The sequence below is a fragment of the Genypterus blacodes genome, unplaced genomic scaffold (assembly GCF_046128005.1).
Source record: "Genypterus blacodes isolate CSIRO-AG114 ecotype Tasmania unplaced genomic scaffold, CSIRO-AGI_Gbla_v1 ptg000026l_1, whole genome shotgun sequence".
In the NCBI taxonomy this organism is placed as follows: Eukaryota; Metazoa; Chordata; class Actinopteri; order Ophidiiformes; family Ophidiidae; genus Genypterus; species Genypterus blacodes.
Genome location: NW_027466839.1, coordinates 2202050 through 2226934, shown reverse-complemented (window position 1 = coordinate 2226934; position 24885 = coordinate 2202050). Strand labels below are relative to the sequence as shown.

Genomic DNA, 24885 nt, shown 5'->3' with positions numbered 1-24885 from the left:
TGACTGCTTGGGCGTTCTAGGTGGTCCCTAGGGAATTACTAAGTGATTATTCTGGTTTTTATTATTTCAGCTATGATTCTTGCTGGTTTCTGAGGTGTTAGATTTCAAGGGTGGTTATTGATTTAAACAAATGAGTGCATGGATGTGAATCTTACCACTGTCGGTGTACAATTTACTGGTTTTGGGAGTTTCCAGTTGCACCCTCGTCATTGTGCTTACAAGGACTTCATTAACTCCTCACACACCCACATGATTCACTGCTGACCTGCTCTGTCACACACACTAACATACACACACACACACACACACACACACACATACACAGAAGTGAGAGAGAAGGAGAGGCTTTATGGCACTGTCAGTGAATATGAGTTAGGAGTATTCCCTTCAATAAACACAGTGTGACATTGGGGCAGTATTGTGCTCAGCTTAGCAAGTAGACAACACACATACACACACGCTTACACACAGAGCTTAGCAGTAGCGGGGTAAACTGAATATCACCCGAGGTGTTGAGTTGAACGACAAATGTGGACTGTAGTTCCGATTTTTCACTCTGAGACAAAGTGTACACATTCAGGAACATGCAGTTATTATGTCTACAAGTACACTATTATCACAGTTATGATGAGGTTTTTGGTGTATCTTTTTTGTGTGTTTCAACATTACACACACATATACACGCACACACAGGCGCAAACACTCTTTGCCATGTTTACATTTGAATGAATGCCTTTTAATGTGCACTGGACTTTCATAAACAAATGAATAGAAATAGAAAATTACAAGGCGTTTAACCAGTTAAATTCATTTTGTAAACTAATAACACAAAGTGCGGCACAGTCTCTATTCTGTACATGTTAATGATGGTTGCATAATTTCTTCATATCCGTTTTTGTGATCAGTGAGTTGGTGAATGTTTCATTCTGTCGGGTAGAGTGATCTTTATCGGCTCTGTTTAACAAATGGGATCTCTCCGCTGAGCCCGGCCTCTCGCTCAGGTTCCAGAAAACGTTCAATGTAATTAAGGTAGCTGAATGGATTATAGTGAATAAATGACCCAGATTATGCACTTGTTAACCGTTTATTGATACAGCAGACCAATCTAATAACGAGAGCAGCTGAGAGCAGCACGTGTACATATACATCACACATGACATGTGGTATGATTTGGAAAAGGCTTTGATTTGTGCTGATTTTGACATTATAATCGTTACAGTATTACAGTTGCCATGGAGTAGTCTTGGTAGCTTGTTGCTATTGTGCTTGGGATGATGGCTGTGGATCTATTGTTATAGCATTGAGTAGAGTTCTTTGTGGTAACAGTACTGGAAGTGTTTCATTTGTTATTATTTGTGTCACTGCTGTTATATGTATAAAATAAGCTAAACTAGTTTTTACATAATTAAACAAATAACCATTTTGACATATTCAGTCTAAGAATCTGGACTTTGTTTTTTATATTTCTTGTCATTACAGCACCCTTTTTGTGGTACGTAACAGCAGTTCAGTTGCTTTTGAAGGAACGTAGGATACGTATAATCTTCAGAATAATCAACAGTGATCCCTGCAAAAATACAGAAATGCCAAAAAATAAAAGGGAATAAACCCGTCTCCTGGTCCAGCACTTTAAAAGCCAGCAGTGGTAGTTTCTGTCTCTCCTGTGTGAAGGCCACAGGCCGTGCATTCACATCTCTCTCTTCTCGGACTACTACCGTGTTTATCTGCCCTCCAGCTGGCTGATTCATCTCCAGGACTCCCTGTGTTCCCTGCCCGCCTCTGCCTCTGTAGCCCTCAGCACAAACAACAGCTCAGGCCAAGAGAGAGGTGGATATGTGACATGTTGAGGTGCCGCGGTGTGAAAAACAGAGATATGGATAGATACTGCAGAAATAGGAGGGAGGACAAGACGAGACATAGAGAAGAAAACAATGAAGAGCTAAAAGTCAAGGAAGTGAATTTGAGAAAATGGAAACTAAAATAAAGGTGGTTTACTTTTATTCAATTATATACACAACATCGAAAGGACTGATGGGAGGTCGCAGGTCAGTTTCAATGACATCAGGTTAACCTTAAAAATCTAAATGATAGCAAAACAAAAATAAAAGATTGGCTTTTTGGGATGATGCCTTAAGACCGTTTTAGCTGAACACAGTCGTAAACATGAGAGAATATATGACTTTTGTCACGCCAATGGTGAGAGGTGGTTGAGTTGACTACTTCCTGGTTGAAGGTGTGTTTTCTCACCACTGCCACCTGTCATTGGTGAGAAAATGTGACAAGCACAACTACATTTCAAATGAAATGAAATCAAATGTATTTCTTTAGCCCAATATCACATACAATTCCTGGAATGGCTCTGCAGGCCCACAAATAGAGATGCCTGCATGCAGCGTGGCAGGATGGTGGATGGATTTTGGTTTACCCACTCAACTACCTGCTGGCGTGAGGAGCCTTCTGCCCTGTAGAGAGCACAGCAGCCAGGAGAACTTGGAACACAGAGCTGGAAAACAACTCTCAGAGTGCGGGGGCCCCCACAGGCCAGCTTGATGGTTGGAGCACAGGAGAGAGCATACACGCCAAATAATAGTAGACACTGCTCATGCTCCATAGCAGTGTGTGACCGCCCTAAGCTGAAGGTTGCAGTAACCTGGTCTCTTTCAGTGTGCATAGATGTGCAGCAGCAAGAGAGAATATAAATGCATCTATATGTTTTTTTGCAAATTGATAAATATTGACAAAACAGCAAAGGTTTTAAAATAAACCCTAATTAGAACATGGGGATCAAGATATTATCTTAACACAGTCTGACATTTTAAGCCAAACTGAAAACCAGCCACAGGGAAGCACTATCCTTATCTCCTTTAGAGCATCTGAATGTAAAGGTCAGGATAGATTTGAAGCAGGTTTGGTGCAGAATGAGGAGAGAAACATTAGTGAGTCTGGTGTCGCCGGGTAATTGGTCTCCCAGTGGAGAGAGTCAGCGTTCTGACCTGCTATTTTTAGTGTAGATTGCAAGCTGTTGAAAGGTGATGTAAATGAGGCTTTTGTCTCTGGACTCCTGCAGTGAGGAGACTCTTGCCCTGCTTATTAAAGACAAACTCACTCTCTCAACTGTAAAATCCTTCTTCTGAGGAGGGAAATTGACAGAGGTGTGATTTCTGATCGTAATAGAAACCAAGCAGAAGAAACCAAAGCATCTCTACAGATTTTGCTTGCTAAAAATACATGGCGTGGACTGCTGTGAAGGCCCAGCATGAGGAGCAGGCCTGCTTTACCTGCTGACTTATTGATGAAATGTACAGCATCACTTGACTTGAAGAAGACTAATGTGGGAGGAAGATGGCCTCAAGAGTCAGGGTTTACCCGTAAGTGTGAGGGTTAAGGGTTTGTGATTTGGTTGCCACAAAGAACATGAATGCTCATATTGATTCTACAAAAGAAGTCCCTGTTTCTAGCTTTTTTCAACGCCACATTTTTTCTATGCTAATGAGTGTCCAGAGGCTTTGACTATAAAGAGAAACCTTGACTGTCATCCTGAAGCTAGAATTTCGAATTAGATTAATACCTTTCCTCCTTCATATTCTACTTCACTTGATTACCTTATTGCTCAGCTTAATCAAAAACTGAAATTCACCTTCGACACAGTTGGTCTGCCTCTGGTCAATAAAAGCCAAGTCACATGCAAAACACCTTGGAGAACTGCTTCCATCTCCCAACTGTAAAGAAATTGCCACAAAGCTGAGAGACAATGAGGGGTAAAGTAAATTACAAATTCTTCCAGGCATTCTTAAAGAACACATACAAATCTACAACATGGCTGCCGGGAAGGAAATACAATCTCACCTCTCTAAAATCATTACTGACCAATGAATCCCATTGTCCTCTGTTCAACTATCAACAGTGTTTTACACACACCCCCATTTTCAAGTTTAACTAGCCAGGCTTCAATTGAGGAATTCGCCTCATACTTCAAAGAGAACATAGTTAGCATAAGAAGGAGTTTGGCAAGGGTACATTAAACACCTTCCTGGGATCTCCCTTCCTTCAAATCCTCATTTAGTATGTCATCCTTTGAAACAGAAAGCACAGAAAGCTTAACCAGTGCAGTAACTAGCAAGATGAAATCATCCACTTGCTCCCTGGACCCCATTCCTACCAAACTGTTTAAAATCGAACTGTCCCTCGGGATACAACCTCAATAATAAATGCGTCTCTCAATACCAGCCTTCTCCCAACCACTCTCACAAACTGCTACAGTGAAGCCTCTCCTTAACAAACCCAATCTGAACAGTGCTGACCTCAGTAACTACATACTCATTTCCAATCTAACCGTCCTTGATCCAAAGTGCTGCACAAAAGCAGCACTACTTAAAGAAGGGAGTTACCTGAGGATTATTGCCAATATGAATAAAGTAGCTGTCTTGCTTCTCTTAGATTTCAGTGTCGCCCTTAACACTTCCAGCACTCTCCAAACTGCTTTTCACTTAGATGTCTCACACTGTTGAGGCAAACGTTTGTTTCTATGCCCCCAATCTCTGAAACACCCTGCCACTATCCCTTTAATGTTTATTCTTCTTATTGTTGACCTGTGCTGCATATGTTCTCTTTATGGACTCATGGACTTTAATTGTCCTATTCTCTCGATGGCTTGTAAAGCTGCGTATACAAATGAAGGTTATGTCATTTATAATTGTTTCTGTGTAACCAGATGCAATTTCGACCACAGATTTAGCGGTTCCTTACAAACTAATATTGAATCTTTTCACTTCATAAGTAACTAATATTTTTCCTTCAATCAACTATCCATTTAATGGCTAGTTGATTGATTGTGTGTGTGTGCGCTGCTTTTCTAACAGGCTGGGCTCAGGCAGAAGGTCAGTGACCCTGCAAGTCATTTAACATCGGAGCAAAACCAATTATTTCTCTTATTAGATTGAAACAACCTCTTGGCCTTTATGGGCAGCCACATGTGTGTAGATGTATGTGTGTAGTGTGTAGTGCGAGTGTGTGTGTGTTTGACCATTGCCCTGTGGTGAGTATGTATTTATTGTATGATTCCATGTGATTGTAGTCATAGTGACATTTTACAGTGTTGCCCTTTGTCCTTTGTGAGCACTGAGCAGGTATATATGTGTGTTTGTGTGTCCATATGCGATGTGTCAAAGCAAATTGTTGAAGTATGTATACATGTGTGTGTGTGATTGTGTGTGTGTGTGTGTGGTGGTACAAAACCAATTCCTGAAAGCATAACTTTATTGATTGAAATCTATTAATCTAATCTTTTAATGTCACTGTTGCTTTTATAACCTTGTGTCATGTAGCATCGTCCCTAAAGCAGCACACAATAAACACAATTGTGAGATTTTGGTTCTGAAGTTCTTGTTTCTGCACGCAAAACAGGTCAATGCTGTCTGCAGTTGTTAACTTTCATCATTAAAATCCAACATCTAAAATCTGCAGGGGCTCATTATTCAGCAAATGGTTTGTACATAAATTGTAAACCACAGTATTGCACCAAAAATGCAGTCCAAGTGTGAGGGGCTAGGGTTTGTATATTTCCATGACAAATACACAGTAAACCCATGGACATGTCCATTCACTAAACCCTTTATCCTGAAGGTGATTTATCCTCAATTTTATCCCTCTGTTCTTTCTTCTCCATCCCACATTCACATCTCCATCAGTCCATCCCTTCAGCAGCTTTCTGTACAATGAACTCTGTGAACGTAATTATCAACCTCTTTAATCATGAGATGCTACAAAAGGTAGCAGCAGAACGATTATCATACATCACCATTACGGTTTGAGTGTGTGTGTGTGTGTGTGTGTGTCAGACCTCTCAAAGGGCCTCAATGACATTTCTGTCATTTAGATAGTGATTAAGATAACATAACACAGACCTGAACCTGAACACATTTTTCAACACACGGGCATCAATATTAAAGAAAAACACGTGAACGAACCGACAACATGTTGAAAATGACCCGCTGTAGTTTAAAACGGCTTCTGTGAAAGAACACAGGGTCATTTCTGCAGCTCAGTTCATTATCACAGACCAGACAGTGCATAGTGGACTGATGAATGTTAAAATGTGTCTCCTTTCAATGAACAAACCCTCAAATGGCAGCAGTGTTAGTCAGAGACTGAATTAACAAGCCATGATGTGAAAGAGCTGAAAAGCGTGTCTCTGTGCAGCTGAAATTAGACTGAAAAACATGTTATTGAAATATAGTCAGACATGAACAAGTACAGAGGGATCGAAAATCCCGAAAAGGACAAATGCCTTTGATGTTGGAAGTAAAAACCCCAGGAAGAAAAAGTCATATTGCCTGAAAGAATTTCTGTGCTTAAAATGGGAATAAAGAACATAGAGGAAATGAGGGGGGAACTTAAAAACTGCTGAGTAAGAGGAGTGACAGAAATAGAGATGATAGAAGAGGAAAAATAATGTAAAAGGGCAAGCAACAACAAAATTCTGTCTAAATTGATTTTATATAGAAAATACCCCCAACTGGATAAAACAAATCTTTTATTTGATTTATTTCTTGTGTCTAGTCTCTTGAATCTAAAAGCTACTAATGATGATGGAAAAACTGAAAAGTGGAAAAGCTTATTGGACACAAAAAATGAAAAAAGAAACAAAACATTTGACAAAAACATTTATAAACATGACCTAAATGTTCTGCAGGAAAATCTCTTGCCTGCATTTCAGGCGTGTAACATGCGTCTCTAATAAACCTGCACGTGCTGGTTTGATTGGGATCGCTCGTGCTGAGCAAAGAGTCAAGGTTAGACTAATTTGCTTAATGACACCCAGAGAACTGAACACGGGCAGGCGTACGCGGAAATGACACATGGAGCTGCAAGTCACACATACATTTTACATGTGTTCCCTGCATAGAACGGATGCCTGCATGATTGAAATCAGTGATGTGAGAGGGAGTGCAAATTGAAACTGGGGGCGGAGGAGGAGGTATGGATGAAGGAAAGCAGGCACCGTTCTTTCCCCTTGCATACAGATGGTTAATTCAACCTGTTGGTGTGCTGCACTGGATGAATCCAATATAGAATAAAGCAGGAGGCGGAAGGGTCATGTTCACTGGCTGATGTTATTCAGTGCATTGTTTGTGAAGTAGAAAACAAAGCACTCATACCTCCACCAAGGCTATATGGCTCTTTTAATTCGAAGACGTCAAACCATGTCCCACTATATCAGACATTTCAAACCCCACCACACTTGTTCCACTAAAAGGATTAATGTTTGACCGAGCTTTCCAAAAATGTTGCAAAAAGTTTGACATTACCTCAAAAACGAGCGCTAAGCCAACTGTTAAGTAGAGTTATAAAAACTTAGTAATAAAGTTGGAGTCCTTGGGGTGAGCTTTCCAAAAAATACAGAAAAAAGGGATGGTGGGTGAGGAAGAGGAGGTGGGAGGAAGAAAAGATACAGGGGGCAGAACTCAGCACACTCCAGCCGAACATAATGCTGTCAATTTAGAAGCCCTGCAGAGCTTTTAATGACTCTCAGTTCAGATATAGAAATACAGTTAAGGTGCTGTTGATCACAAATGCACACCTTCTCACGCAGACACACACACGCGCACACACATGCATAGATGCTTATGAAACATGTCCTGGGCTCATCACAATCTGTACACGATTTGTTTAGCCAGCGAAGGACACAGGGTTGTGTGTTAGTGTGTGTGTGTGTGTGTGTGTGTGTGTGTGTGTGTGTGTGTGTGTGTGTGTGTGTCTCCATCTGTCCTTGTCTCATTGTGTGTGTGCAGTTCAGTAGAAAACAGTGCAGGGGGTGTTTGCTTCAGGGGACTATTGAAGAGAGATCGGCTAAATCCCACAAGCACACACCCATTTTTAGAAATCCTCCTGAGCTTGAGATGAAAAGATTATACTAACATTGCATTTGTCAGATGTTTTGTGTGTTTTGTAGAGTGATTTGTAGTTAAAGACAAGGAGGGAGCTGGTCAAACAGAAAACATGGAGAAGAAGTGTCACTTTAATATATTAGTTTCACCTTAATACTGTATGTGTGTGAAGGTGTTTGTGGCCTTTAAGTTCTTTCAGATGTGGGAATAAACCATTGCGTTGTAGGTCTTTGGTTTTAAGTTTTGGCACTTCCAAGACAAACCCCAAGTCAAGACAGGCAAGTCACAAGTTCTTAATTGTGAACTTTAAATTCTAAATGCCAAAGTATTTAGTAGTATGACTAATGCAAGTGTGCCGTACATCTTCTCCATCTCAAAGCGTAGTAACCGTTCTCTGGATCATTTGTTATTCTTTGTATCTTAGTGTTCAATCATCTTATGGTATATGTTGCAACCTCAAAGTCACTGTTGCATGCATCTCAAAAGTTTGACATTTTTGTGTTTTTTATACTTTCCACTCAATACCCACAAGCAGAACACGTTCTCAATGCATGTAGGTCTTTGTAATCCTTCAAGCTCACTATAGAAGCCACTATATAGCCTGTTTGTCATCTTCACAGCAGTGAAAAAGGATTGGAAGTTTTGGTGCCTAGGCATGTTTCTTGTTACATCCAATTACGTTTTTCATGGCAGCTCCCATCAGTGTGAAGTGGAGCAATGATAGTGAGGGAGCAGAGAAACAATCTGCTGATGTCATTATTCCTCTAAAAATTGTAGGTTTCTGAGTGGGTCACTTCCAGGAATAATGTGTCTGTGTTTTTTTCAAGAATCTCAATTCTTATTAATTTCCGGGGAAAATCTGAATTGTAGGACTCGGGTCTGTCATTGGGGGATTTGCAGGATAGAGAAAGTGCAGGCAGTCAGGTTGGTGTGAAAGATTCCAGAGGGATCCAGACCATTTGACTGGACTCCTGCCTCTGATCCAGCTGGGATCAAGGTACTTTTCTCCTGCTGGGGCGGCGGTGAGTCTGACCTGATTCTGATGTGATATCACAGGTGTCACAGATCAGAAATGTGCTCGGAACATTTAAACCGTAAAAAAAGCTCACGGAATCAGATAACGTCAGAGCAGATATCACATATCTGCCAATCTGCCAGTCTGACCACCCTGATCATAGGAAGGAAAGAAGAAAGGAAGGAAAGAAGCACATACAGAGGGAAAGCAGGCAATGAAGACAGAAAGATAATGGTAAAGAAGAAAACCTAAACCAATCTGGTGATGGAAAGATTATATCATGTTGGACAATGTATGAACACACACACACACACACACACACACACACACACACACACACACACACACTGTTTCATCCAAACAGGTAATCGCTTCATTTTTCAGAGCAGAGTCTGTGTCTGGGGCCTGTACGTTTCTCATTAATCGCCCTAATGGAGAAGTAAGTGATGGGAAATTCACACTTAAATCAGGTTTCCTCTGATTAGACACACACACACACACACACACACACACACACACAGCTGGACATCCGACACCATTGTCAGCTGAAAAACTGTTCTGTTTATACATTTTAGTGGCGGACTCGCTCCGTGCAACCCTGGATCTCCACTGTAGGGTTGTTATCATATCATTAACAGGGCGATCTTATATTCTCACACAAACTCATTCCTTAGAGGTTTCCAGTTCACTTAACCTGTATGTGTTTGGATTGCAGAAGAAAAGCATGAGGATGAAGCCATTTCTTAATGAAGCCAGCGAGCAGCCGCGCAAACATAGCTATTGTTTTGGATGTGAGGGATGTGATTGATCAATCGGTATCACACTACATCGCAATGTTGGACTGTTTTCTTTGTTTTGTGCAAAAAAGAAAAGAAAACAGCAAACCTGTCACCAATATTCCAGTGGATATCCATCAGATAGTGACCACTCTGGAGTCTGACCTCAAATAAATCAGAGACTATAGTTTAGAGGTACACATTGATCCATTTGGTTCCTCGACCTGGGACATGAGTCTAATTGGGTCAGGTCCCATGTTAGTGACTGTGCGTCAATATGTGTGATACCTGAGTAGATCCAAGCAGACTTCCTGTCAGCTTTGATCATGCTTCGTGTGGGTAAACTGAGTCTGAGCTGAAGCACACTTGTTGAACAAGATGGAGTAACTCCTGCCAGTGTTGGTGTCCTTTCTCTGTTTGCCTCTCCACCACATTTTGGGTGGTGTTTAATAATCCTTCGGTTCCTTTCAGAGCAGGTGTGACTGTTGTGATATAAATCCTTTTTGAATTGGGTCCACACTCTATCATAGCTTGGTGCTAAAATGTGTCCTGGTTCCATTGTGCATAACAAAAGATGGTTCCTGCAGCGTGAAGGATACTTACAGTATCTGTCAATATAATCAAAGTGCAGATGTAGCGATTGAACTCAAGATTAGTAATTCCCTAATAGTAAGAGAATATAGTCTGAGAGAAGTCTTAGCCTGGCTTCCCTTGATTTAAGATCATACTAAGCATGTTCATACCAGTTTTGCTAGGGATTGTTTTGTCTGTCAGCTTGAGATGCAGGAATAGTAGTCAGTTGGTTCATGTGTAATAAGTCAAAGGAAATGCTTTTTGTCTCCAGCATTTTCCCTTTGATTCATCGATCTGAAGCGTGTACACACACAGATTTAGGCAGAGTGCAACAATTGCCTTATTCACATGGGACCTCATGCCGATTTGTAATGACTATGGAAGTCATGTGGGATCGTAGTCTTGTGCGAACGTGACACTGAGTATTGATCATTGGTATGAGGGTCCTGTCCCTGCATGTAAGAAATTGAATCTAAGTTGTATATTGTTGAATTTGTATTGCAACATTTGAAAGGGAATATTGAAGAAACTGAATTTCTAAAGTTCTAACAAACAATTTTAAACTTTAAAGTATAAAGTACAAGATATATATTAAGGTTGAATTAAAACATTTCAAATCAACCTGAAGTCCATGGATTTTCAGTTATTTTCCCCTAACTTTGTAATAAAAGTAACTTAATTGGTATTTGGCTTTGTTTGGGTCTGTCCTCGCACATAAACACAAACTCAGGGGAACCGTGAGCACTCAGACTGTGTCAAGTTGTCGCATATCAGCCATTCTGGCTCTGCTGGGGGAATCAATGGCCCATTCTGTCTCCGGTCATATTGTGTCTGAGAGCTAATCAGCTACCCAAGCTCCATAATGGAAGCAACACAAGCACACTCGCACACATTTTTGAAGGAAAATCAAAGACCAAAAGGGAGACATAGCTCAAGATTAACAGAATGAGAGAAGGAGAACAAAGGCTACGGTAGACTTATAAATAAGACAGACTAAAGTCCTTTTCACACAGAATGAGTGTTACCAAGAGACCTCGTTTGATGTCGGAATAACCCTCAATATCTGCTTCCCTTGTGCATGTATTTGGCACAGGGAAGACAAAGTCAGTACGATGTGTGTAATGTTGTATCTTGTAGCGCCATGCCACGTCCTGTCATGTCTTGTTGTGTCGTGTAATGTTATGTCTTGTCTTGTTTAGTTGTGTGTTCCGCTGATGTGCCGTGTCTTCTGTTGTGTAATGTTGTGTCATGTCATGTCATTTTGTTCTGTGACTTACTGTTAGTGTGTTAAATTATTATTTTCCACACAGGCGAGAGAGAGAGAGAGACCTATTTTGTGTGGGTGTGTGTTCAGCTAGGGCTCTGATCAAGGTGTGTGTGCGCATGTGTGTGGTATTAGTAGGTGATTGATGGTGGTTGAGAATAAAGGACCAGCTCGCATTCTAATGTGTGTGTGTCTGTATGCAGGTCACAGGGTGAGACAGACAGATCATCACACACTCAAGCACATCAAAAAAAAGTGTGCCTGAGTGTGTGATTATTATGACCCTCACATATTGAATCCCTCAGGCATCTGAACATGCAAACTATATTGACGATAGTTAGAACAATGAAAAAAGGACATATTTCTGGAACTAGCATGCAGTAATAAATGCGGTAGGTAAACAAACACCTAAGCAGAACGCAACAGTGTAGATCGAATGTGATAAATAAATGAATAGATACAATATCTGTTAGTAATTTGGCAACATTAAATGTGGTGGTCTCTTGTACTGTCATTACCTAACCAATGAAGAGGAGATTACTAGACAGATTTGAAAACTTGGTATTTACTCGCATTACTGTTTTCGATCCGCAAGTCTCCCCTAGTAACAGGGTACTAGTCCAGCTCTTTAGCAACATGGAGAGAGACTTTCCTGTCATGGTGTGGGAGGACTGAATCACAATAAAGGCAGTACAAACAGAAACACTAGATCAGGGGTATTCAACGTTTTTCACGCCAAGGACCCCCAAACTGATGGAGAGATGGAGCACGGACCCCTACTATATATATTGTATAAAATTGTGTTTTATATCAAACTGGGCCTAGAGCCATGTATAAACATAGCTACCCTGTTATTGTGCATTCAATTCTAAGCTATTCAGCCCAGTGACGTGCGGTGAGGTTCGTGGCTGGGGAGGCACTGACTCTTTCAAAGTCAGATTTACAAATATAGGAATTCAACAATATGTTGGATGTCATGTTAATATGTATTTAAAGGCATTTAAATTTGTGGGGGGAAAAAATGTTTTTAAAGAAAGTGTAAACAATATAAAAAATTGTCGAATCAACCACAAATTTAGCGACCCCCTGTTGAAGACCTCTGCACTAGATACATTGAACACAAAGAAAAAACAAAACAAACTGAACCCAAAAGGGCACATATCACAGAGACAAACCTGGACGGGAAACGGAACACAGATCACAGGGAGAGGCCAAGAGGAACCAGAACATGGAATTAGGAACAGGAGTGTAGGACTAGGGAGAAGAGACAGGTGAAACCAATCAGCCACAATCAAGACACAATGCCAGGAAGTCAAGTGACAATGGGAGACAGTTATAATATAAATCATAGACCACAATGGACACAAAGAGACACAGGATCGTGACATTTCCTGTTTGTTGACGAGGATGAACACAGATGTAGTGACCTTTCAGGAACTCGGCCAGCACCAGATTGCAGAGTTTGGGGAGATGTTTTGACTCAGCTGGCTGGCTGATTTACTTCAGTGCCAAGCTACCAGTTACCAGTTTCTATGTGCAGCGGGGATGTGGTCCTTTCCTCTGTAGGAGACAGTGGTTCAGTCTTATTTGGTCAAAGTGATGCAAAGTGTACTACAATCTATACAGAAACTTGTGCTACCTTAAATCTGGAACAAAACCATGGATCTAGATTAGTGAAAGAGAATGGGATTTGATCTGTGATTTATAGTCCCTGAGGGATAGAAAAAGAAGAAGACTAGGACATTTAGGCTGTCTTTCATGGTTTGCGTTCAATCCATTGGAACACAGAGGGCACTGTCGGTGTCTTCGTCTTTAGCAAGGATAGGTCAACAGTTCATGTTAGAAGTCTAAAGGATTAAGAGATGGAGGAAAAATCATACAGATCAGAAACATTTGACTTCTTTAGATCCTTAAGCTAAGACAAGATGTTGCGGAGAAAGAATGCCTCACTCTGTGCTCTGTAACACTGGGATTCTCTCATTTCTCTCTCATTTTTCCTGCAAGGTATTTGGAGCAAATTGCTCTCGATTGGTAGAACACACACACACACACACACACACACACACACACAGATCATTGCACACTTCAATCATCAATCCATCAGTTAAGGCTATTTGGCAAATAACAAATCCTCTCTGTCGTCCTTACCTTTGTTGTATTATATTATATTTGTCCTCCTTTATGTACTTTCTGTTTCTACCACCAAAGCTTCATTCACCCTTTCTCCCTGCCTGTCGTTTTCCAGCCCATTCTATCTGATTATCATAATTGAACGGTGTGTGTATGCTCAGTGCATATTTGCTGTTTGGCGCCGGCGAGCATCTTCCCCCCTGCGCTTATTTATTCAGCACACCTTCACACTCTCTATGCAAACTAGACAACAGCTTGTCCAGCTGAAGCTGTTTGGGAGCTTTGGAGGTTTTACCGTGGCATATAGGTGGATCAGTAATGGGCACGATCTCAGTGATGTCTGTCTGAGATGTTTTTATAATAACCCTCATGCCACCGCTGCAGCCACCCTCGCCGTTATGAATAATTCCTGCCTAATGAATGTCTCAGACTTTTGCTTGTTTCCAAACATGACCTAAAGTTGTCACGCTTTAACGGGACAGAGGACTCAAGCGCAGATTCACTGATAAAATATTTGTTAATAACGGGCAGAATTGTCCAGAGGAATGGGCAAGAGGTGGTGTCGGGGACAGGCAGGGTAAATCCGTGGGCAGGCAGCAAGAGACGAGGTGGAGGGCAGGCGTCGGTCCGAGGGCTGGAGACCGGAGGCGAGGTCAGGTACATGCGTGGGTCGATAAATATGGGCTGGAGAGGAAGACGTGGTTAGGTTCAGGCAGAGGTCAGTACACAGGAAAAAAACTAGATCAGCCGAGGAGTACTGTCACAGGGATACACACACTAGGAAGCAGCGAACGATAACAAACTGACAAAGAGCACACAAGCGGGCAAGAGGCGTGTACTAGGGAGAACTCCATGGTTTTAACTGACTTTTGATTGACTTGGTCCAGGAAGTTGGGTTTTGGGCAAGCGGAGCCCTGTCTCCAACTCTTGGTTCAATCGATCCACCACCGTGAGGATGACGGTCATTGCCCTCCGACGATGTCAGCCCAGAGACAAAGTCCAAGGATATGTGGGTCAGTCCAGAGCAGAAACGGATGTTCCGACTCCTCCAGCTAGTGCCTCCATCCTCCAGTGCCACCTTGATTGCCAACAACTCGCGGTCATCGACATCATAGTTCTGCTCGGCGCTGGAGAGTTCTCTGGAAAAGAAGGCACAGGGGTGAAGTTTCTGGTCGAGGACTGACCTTTGCGACAGGATGTCTCCAATCCCGATATGGGAAGCATCCACTTCCACCGTGAAGTGAAGCTGAGGGTCAGGCAGACGAAGGATGGGAGCCGTGGTGAAGCGGGTCTTGAGGTCCAGGAAGGCGGCCTTGGTCTGAGTTCCCCAACTGAAGCTTTCCTTGGTTGACGTAAGTGCGTGTAGGGGAGCCGCTACAGATCTGAAGTTACGGATGAACCTCCTGTAGAAGTTAGCAAAACCAAGGAACCACTGCAACATCTGACGATTGGTGGGTGGAAGGCACTCTAGCACCGCTCTCACTTTACCAGGGTCCATCTTGGGAAATGATGAAGCCCAGGAAGGAGATGGTGCTGGCGTGGAACTCGCACTTCTCCGCCTTGACGTATAGCTGATAATGCATCAGGCGCTGGAGGACTTTCCGAATGTGTTGTCGGAAGAGAAGATTAGGTTGTCATCTAGATAGACAAAAACAAAAATGTTGATCATATCACGGAGAACGTCATTCACCAAGGCCTGGAAAACAGCAGGAGCATTGGCAAGGTCAAAAGGCATGAAGAGGTATTCGTAGTGACTGGAGGGTGTGTTGAAAGCGGTTTTCCATGTATCACTCTCTCTGATGCGGACAAGGTGGTAGGCAATGCGGAGATCCAGTTTACTAAATACAGTAGCCCCCTTTAGTAGTTCAAATGCTGAAGAGATCGGTGGTAAGGGACATCTATTTTTCACAGTGATGTCGTTCAAACCTCTGTAATCGATGCAGGGGCGTAGGGAACCATCTTTTTCCCCACATAGAAAAAAACAGCTCCATATGGGGAGAAGGACGGACAAATGATGCCCGCCGCGAGTGAATCTTTGATGTATTCCGTCATCACCTGGGTCGCGGGGTGAGACAGTGAATAAAGGGACCCCTTGGGAGGAGTGGTGTCCGGGAGGAGGTTGATGGCACAATTGTATGGGTAGAGTGGTGAAAGTGATGTGGCTCTGGCTTTACTGAACACGTCACAGAGGTCATGGTAGCACTGGGGTACACCAGTGAGGTCCATAGGCTGCTCCGGGAGAAACGTTGCAGCCACCAGCTAAGGCCTAGAAGGGAACTGCCAAAGGCGTGAGTGAGAGTTTGAGCTGTTCTGCCAGGCTGTCATCCGTAAGGTTGGCGTCTGAACCAGAGTCCACCAGTACCTCTTGAGACAAGGAATGGCGCTGTGAGGAGAGAGTAACAGTGATGCCCTGCCGGATTGGTTCGAGCTTCCTCATTCCTCTCCCTGATCCTCCTGTCAGTTCTGATGGTGAGAGCGATGCGAGAATCCAGATAATCCGGCAGGTCGAGAGGAACGAAACAATCCTTTACCCGTGGAGAAAGGCCCTTGAGGAAGTGGATATTGAGTACGTGTCTGTTCTAGCCGCTGTCCCCCGCCAGTGTCCGGAAGTGAATGACATAATCGGCCACTGAATGAAGCCCCCGCTGCAGGGTTGTCAGTGCTATTGCCGCTTCTCGGCCCGAAGTCACGTTTTGGAAAAGTCATTCTGAAGGATTCAGAGAATCGAGAGTAGGAATCGCACACTGGCTTCTCTCCACAGACGATTGAGGTGCGCTTGCGCCACGCACTCCATTATAGCTTTTCTTGTCAAATCGTCTTCTCTTGTCACATTGTTGTGTCTTTTGCTTTGTGATGTTCATTCAATTCAATAAAAAATCTGAAAGGTTTCAATTGATAATATTCTATAAATAATCAAGAATCTTATTAAACAATTCAGCAAATAAAGGAATCATCTTTAAAGCTTTTTCTCCCTTAAAACATATTTATAGATTGAGAGACGTTATTGTTTTTACTTAACTAATAGTGCGTAAATTCTGCATAGTCCTTTTTGTAAATTCTGTGTTGCATTACTGGAAGTGTATTGAGATAATTATATTGAATCAGGGTGGAAATGAAAGATTCCTGATGCACTGAGTCATTCCCTAAAAAAAACAATAAACCAACATAATAAGCCCTTCATAGATCTTATTGCTTTCCAATTTTGTCCACAAATGTGTTTGCCACTATTAGCTACCACCTCCTTTCCAAGATAATACATCTCCCACACAGGTGTTGCATATGAAGATGCTGATTAAAAGCCACAATCACTACGCAGGTGTTCCGAATGATGAGATCAATCAAAGGCCACAGATGCCTCAAAAGTCAATTGGCATGCAGGCTGCAGGGATATCCTGTAGGGGGCTCTACCATGAGTCACCTCCAGAGTCATTTCAGAGATTTAGGAAGTTCATCCAACAGGGCTCACCTTCCATGGCTGCTGCTGTGCTGGAAAATGGTATTCTTCCACAATGTATCACGGTTTTCAGCTGTACAGGGTAGATGGCAGGCCGTGTGTAAGGTCTCCTGTAGGTGAGCGGTTGGCTTATGTCAACATTGTGGCCCATGGTGGTGGAGGGATTATGGTATGGGCAGGCGTAAACTATGGGCAACAAACTCAAGTACATTTCCTCCAGGCCAATTTCAATGCACAGAGATATTGTGATGAGATCCAGCTGTCCATTGCTGTGCCAATTCATTCACCGCCATCACCTCAAGGCAGTATAAAAAAGCACGGCTCCATGTTGCAAGGACCTGTACACAATACCCCCAAGCTGAAAATGTCTAATTTCTTCCGTTGCTTACATACTCACTCACAGCCTCACCCTTATTGAGCATCTTTGGGATGCTCTGGACCGGTACAAACGACGGTGTGTTCCAGTTCCCACCAATTTCCAACAACTTCGTACAGCTATGGCAGAGGAGAATGTTCCGCATTTTGATTTGATCAATCAGCAGTTCAATTCAGTGCCAAAGAGATGTGTTGAATTGCAAGAGGCAAATGGTGGCCGCACAATATACTGATAGGTATTCTGTTGGGGAACCTGTGACTAACAAATGCATATCTGAATCCCCAATCACATCAAATGAGTGCATATTGGAGCTATTTCAGTTGAATGATTTACGTTTATTACTTTTAAACTCAATATCTTTAAAATTGTTGTTTTTTTCAGTATGGCTGCCTAGAAAACATAATTGGAGCACAAGCTGTGCTGTATAGAGAAAAAACTAGACTTTTGTGTGTATGTGTGTGTGTGAGTGTGTATGTGCTATTTCTTTCCTGTCTGTCTGTCTGAGCAGCTTTCTGCATACCTCGTTATCATGCTGTGCGCCGCCTTTACCTGCTCTTTAAAATTGGGTACTTCAGCTCCTCTATAATTTCTATCCTATTCGTCTGTCGTAGCTTGCTTGCTCATTCTACCTGAGTGGGGAGGTGTAATAGGATGGCGGGGTGAGCGACAGCTGCGGACAATGGAAAGAGAGAGAGATGATCAGTCAGTGTGGTAGGCCGGAGCACCAGCCAGTCCTGTCAGAACGTAAGAATGATTAGGCAGAGCGAGAGAGAGTGGAATGCTGGGATCAGTAATGAGCTACAGGTCTCTCAGTGATGTGCTGGACAATAAGAACAAGCTCTGTCCTTTACTCATAACCATCACAACCAGCAACAAAAAAAACAACAAACCAGTGTGTAAAATAAGCAATGGTTATCTCTATACACTTGCTTACATTCCTGCCACTGCACCTACAGGCAGCTGGGCAACTTGCATCGATATGTCCACGATCTCAGAGCAGAAGAATTGTGCTGGCATATAGTGCATGTGTGAATGGGGCTTTAGAGGGGAAAAGAAACAGGTGGTGCTGTGGCACAGAGTGGCCCCAGTGAAGTAGTAGAAGAGGAATTTTCAGGCGAAAGAGACGTGGTGTTCTAGAATCCCTATTCTTTCGTCCTTTTATCATTTATCTTACAGCTTTTGTAGTTTACTGGGACATGTAGCAAATGACAAAATATGATGAATGGCTGTGACTTCACCCCTGCAGAGTGACACTGTGGTTAGCTAGTGATAGAGCATGGTTGCACACGTGAAACTGGGCAGTCCAAATTGGGAAGAAAAGGGACTCTGGATTGTGTTCTCAGTGTTACACGTTGACGTTGATCAGTATGTAACAGAAGGACCAATCTCAAACACTGTTTTCAGGACAGTTCAAGACCTCGGGGTATGGCTCACTGGATGCACTTCTGTACTCATCAATCTCAAGTCTTGACGCTTTCATTATGTTCAACACAAGCTCTGACTATATGACATATCTAAACATAGAAGACATTGAATATGTTTCCTTTAAAAGTCATGAAATGATGGGAGGACAGTAAGAACCAGAGGAAGAGGGTGAGAGAAAGTGTGAAATGGGTTTTGAGTAGAGGCCGACTTTCCATTTGCTTGCTTGTGTGTGTGTGTTTATCTGTGTATGTGTGAGAGTGGGTGCCATTACATGCCTGTGTGCACATCCGGTCTAAGTGCCTATCAGTCCGTACTCTGGAAATCTTCCCAAATATAGCAGGAATGTTTGCCTCCCGCCGGCCACCTTCTTCACTAATGAAGCCTGTCGCTGAAAGGTCACAGCGGTTCATCTCATAAAAAGCCACAAGGTGGCCATGTTCCTCATATTTATACCCCCAACGACACACAGTGGCCATATTAAGAAACAAGTTTCCAAAGTAAAAGTTTCAGAGACAAACACATCAGTTCAGACCTGTAAGCACTCATCTTCAGATTCAGAGGTTTTATTTCCCAGCAGTGCAAAAACTGTAAATCCATCATTTCATACAGGAGAGGAGGAGCACTTATTTTTCTCTCATTCAGCGTGCTCTGTGCTGTAAAGGCATCATAAGATCACATCATGTGCATCATATTATCAGAGGATGAAAGCCCAGATGAAGAGGTGGAATATATATTCTATCAGATCAAAAGTGCCAACTGTGACATGCATAATATAAACATGCAACATCAGCCTTCATCATTCTCCTACTTAGCTTTGTTATGCATATACTCATCTCGAGACACAGTACTCATTTCATCCATGAAATCATCTTGTATGTTATGTAACATCTGTTATGTGCTATATGTCATATAGTCAGAGCTTGTGTTGAACATAATGAAAATGTCAAGACTAGAGACTGATGACTATAGAAGTGCATCCAGTGAGCCATACCCCTAGGTCTGTCCTGGAAACAGTGTCTTTGTCCTTCTGTAACACACTGATGTCATTGTGTAACATCTATGAAATCATCTGCCAGTATTCCATTCCATTCGATTTATGTGTATCTGTGTCAGGGGTCACAGAAACGACATGCCATCTATAGTTAGATACTGAACCACCTCAATTGGCTACTTTCACCATGAAGGTGTTGCAGTTCTGCTCTGAGCTCCTGATGGCCAAGCTCCTGATTGTTTTTAGTAACGTAAATTGTACTTCATTGTCAATGTTTAGGATAGGAGAAAATGTTACAAGTATACAATATACAAGTAGACATTGTTTGTAACCAAATACATTTTTGATCTGAATCTCTGACCGCCTCCAACCCATCAGCATCATTTGTATTCAGTGCTTTTGTGCACATATCCAGCTGATCATGTCTCTCAAAATGGAATTAAGAGGTTTCAGGCCAACTGTTGTACTTGATAGACAGAGACCCAGCAATAAAGAAGAGACTCAAACCACCCACGCCTACATAACACAGAATTTTACAGGAACCCCAGTGGTTTTTGAATGGAGATTCATGGTGTAACCAGCTTCGACCGACAAATCCAGCGAGCCCTCTGCAGATTAACTAAAATTTCCTCTGTGTTTGTTTACAAGCTGAGAAGCTGTTTGAGGGTGATGCCAGGTCGAAGCAACGAGAGAAGACTCACACTGAAAACAAATGTTTGGTCTCAGTAGTGCTGTGTGCTGGTGTGTTTGTGTGTGTGTTCAGGGCATCAGGCTCCAGAAAAAAATGCATTTGAAAGATATTTTTGTTTTGACAGACAATGCAAAATTCTCTCTGGACAATGGGGCAGTAGAGGATGAAGAATTAAGGCCAATTTATACTCTTCCCCTCCTGTCCCATGTGGCACAGGGTTTTACTCATGATAATACATGGGAGGTTGCAGAGTTTATTACTATGCATACTAAACACACCAGTTAGTGTGCAGACTTGAGGTGCTGTCTGTGTCTATTGTCGACCATGATGACGCCTTTGTTCCAGTGGCAAAAGTTGTTTACAATTTTCATAAAATTTACGTCAGAAATGGCAATGTTCTTATGTTTGTTTGTTTGTTTTTATAAGTTGGAGCATTCTAGAGATACAATATTTGTTTTTCACCTCCCGGGTCCGTAGGGCTTTGAATAGACCCCCATGGATCCTTCTGCTAAACAAGATAAAAAGCCTCTAAAAGCTCCTCTTTGTACAAAATTTAGCTAGATGCAAATATGTGTTTACCCTCTTCATTCTGTGCCCCAAAACTTGAAGAAAATGACAATACTTGTGCAGAAGTATACATGCAGGGCATTATAAGGAAACGAGATCTGTCATTATAGTATAACACAGCTACATATGAAACCAGATAAAACGTCTTGCTTTTTTTGTGGCATACACAATGGTTGAACCTTGGTTATTACTGTGATATGTTGATTCATTCATTGATATCTCAATCTCGTAGGTGGTTGCTAGGATGCCGGTTTGCTGTTGTTTGAAGTTGTTTTGTAGGGATTAGGTAAGGTGCTGTGTTGTTGTTGTTAGATGGTTATGTGAGGGATTGAGGTGGTTCATGTTAGGGTTCTGTGTAGGCATTTTTGGGGGTGGTTCTACATTTATGTAAGGGTGATTTAGGCGGTTGTTTGTTGTTGTTTGGGATTAAGGTTTGCTGTTTAGCTGTTAGAAAGTTTTTTGTGGTTGTTACCAGTTGGTTGCAATGAAACCTCTGAAGAAACCTTCATTTTTGAGCGTACACTTCAGGTTCCACTGTAAATATTGGATGATGGATTTGATGTTTGACGGATGGTAATTAGTTTGCTTTATTTAATGCTGGGTGAATCAATCATTCACCATTAACATTTTAGACAGTTTTAAATGTATATATGTATTTTTATGTGTACCATACAAAGGCCAGCTAACTTACTTACAAACATAAACAAGTGTGTATTGGCCACATTCTTTGACATTATACATTTGACGTTTGACTTGCGAAGGAGGCGATTAATCAGGAATGAAGATCGATCAAATACAGAGCAGACATTTCAAAAACTGTACAGCCAATAATTTGACTTTGTATCATTTTTAAAGACAAGATTTTTGCCCTACGTTGAACTTAATTTGTTTTTTAGGGCAATAAAAGAAGAGAGAGCCAATGAAATATTGATGAACGAATTATGAAGCAGCAATAGTATATTTATGTGATGAAGCCCTGTATTTTAAAAATCCATTTAGCTTTATATTATGACTCAGAGAAGAGAAAATACTGTGTGTCTGTTCAATTCTATTTATGTTTGTTGGAATAACTGGACGTTGAATTGAGCCAATTTGTTTTCCCCCTAGATAAAGTCAACAAAAAGCTTTTAGAATGGCCTTTGAATAAACCATATGGTAAGCTTCTTTTCAGCAAATTTTGCAAAATATTTCCTTTTTTGTCAACTATCAGCTCCTTGGTTTTGCTGACAGGGAGCATCAGGTTGTTTTCTATGCAGTTTCTTTCTGCATGATGACTCACTTTTGTCTGAAAGCCAGATGATGGCGTCAACAAACTTTACATTTGAGTTCTCTGCAAACAAACTTTTTCGCCAGCACCTTTGTAGAACGTAGAGGTCGATCAGTGATGTAATATTGGTGTAAGAATAATTTTTAATCATAATGATCAGCTTGGTTAATTCGACTACCAGTCTATGAGTCACTTAACTTTAACTTTCATTAGGCAATTTGTAATTTAAGAGTTATTTGGAACAGATTGAGTTTGATAATTAGATGTGCTTTGAATGTGTCAAAATCGCTCCAGACTTCTCCTAAAGTGTTTGGCAGATTGGTTTAAAAAAGTTTTCTGCTGCAGGAGAAACAGTGAAGTTCACAATAACTTCACAATTAACATTTTACATCACTATTCATATTCACAATGTCTTCCCTTATCTGTGCTTTTTTCTGGACTATTTCCTGGAAACCAGCAGAAAATTGGCAGGCTTGACTAAAAATGTTAAGCTTTTATTAAGGCACGGCAATGCAAGATTCCTGGCACAGCACATTTCAGCACAGTGCTTTACATAATGTAAACAAATTCAAGAAATATGAATAAAAGAGCCAGTAAAAGTGGTAAAACAATTATCCAGCTGTTAGCCAAGAGAAGCTAAAAGTAGCTTGGTCACATTTTGTACTAACTCTTAACAAATAGGCCAGAAGCAGCTTACCTGAGCAGACTGAAAGGTTCATATGGTGTGAGCGGACCAATCGTAAGACTCCGCTGATGTGGTATTTTAACCCATGATGGTGATTTGATAGCTGCAATAGCTGCAAAAGGTTTTTCTTCAAGAATGGCTGAAAACAGGACAGATTCGTAGCCTTGAGAACTGTCCATTATAACAGGCCACCCTAGTAGAGAGAAAGGCATGCACAAATGTCTCCTAATCTTGTTTTGAAATGAAATCTTCGATGTTTGAGAAGCTCTTAAGATAGTAGAATGCTTATTTGGCTGCAGATTTAATGTGACTACTGAAGGTGAACCCTGAATCCCAGAAGTAGTAACGTTTATTTGTCAACATCATTTGTTGTTTACGGACTGAGTGTGGAGAACTATCATTTTCTAGTGAATGCTATTTATAGTGCAGCTTTTAGGAAGACAAATTCAATGAAAAACAAGGTTATAAAAGTCCCTTTATTCGCCTGAATGGTCTCACTTATATTGTGTGTGTGAAAACAACCCACATTGCAATGCAATCATTTATTTTCCTTTCTTTCCTGCTGTAAGATCTACATTCCCCACAGTGATCATTAACAGCTTCACCCTGTGATGTTTTTGTCTGCAGGGCGGACAGATCAGATGTGTGTGCACCAAAAAGCCACCCAGAAATAGACCAGCATGCATTGCAGCTCAAAGACAGGCTGTGATTTATACACACAACTATGATAAACAAACAAAGGAATTAAAATGTCATTACAGGAGTAAGTGTGTGTGTGTGTGTGTGTGTGTGTGTGTGTGTGTGTGTGTCTGCAAGATCAGTAAAGGTTACCCTGACATGTTTAATAACTCTAAGTAGATGTCATGTGGAGTGTGTTATGAGTACAGGGCTGTGACCTTTCAAACTGATAAGTGAACACACAAAACAGATACATAAATAAATAAACACTCACAGTCGCAGTGAGACACACAAACACACACTTTTTGTTTCAATTGGAAAAAAAGGTAAAAGCAAACACACACATTTATTGGAATTTCAATGATTTAAAAACAAATGAAAACATAATTGTAATTGCACTTGCTTTACTTTTTTGCCAAGTTAACAGTCTGAGACATAACTTAATTTATTTCTTATAATTGCCGTTACACTTACAGCAAAATGTATTACAACATTGTATATTAGGTGTATCAGGAATAGGGCTCTAACCTCAGGAGATAGTGATTCTCTCTGCTCATTGTGATTGGTCCAAATTACTGCCAGGAGAAAATACTTTTTCCTCACACAATCCCTTTTCCTTGACATTCTTTGTCCATTTTAAAGAGGCGCTGAAGTTCCATGACAGACAGACGGTGTGTGGGTTTGGCCTGGTGATCAGCGTGCCGATCCCTGATTGATGACCTAAACCATGATACACGAGCAAATTATTGATTAAGTGGTGTTTAGAAGTGTGTCAGAATGTGATAACCTGGAAGCCAAATGAGGACCAGAATGAGAGCATCTGGCAGGACATGAAACTGATATGAACATGTTGCTGTGTGTGTTTGTGTGTGTGTGTGTGAGTGTGTGTGTGTGAGACCTAATTTGCAGTGCAGAAGTGTTTTGTCCTCTGTTAGATTTCATTTATTTTTTTTAAGGGAAGAAAGAACCAAGTTTGTTCTGTTATGTAACACACACACACACACACACACACACACACCATATGTCCACATGATTAACTGTGTGGGGGTGCAGACATAATGCATATGTACACACTGTTAACAATAGAATTCATATCAGTTTGATTCA

At 41.5% G+C, this 24885-nt stretch overlaps 1 protein-coding gene across 1 annotated transcript in view; it reads left to right on the top strand.

Moving 5' to 3' along the window:
• LOC142993025 (glutamate receptor ionotropic, delta-1-like) overlaps positions 1–24885 on the top strand; it is a 115791-nt gene that overhangs the window by 48109 nt on the left and 42797 nt on the right. The gene's annotated exons all lie outside the window — the stretch shown is intronic.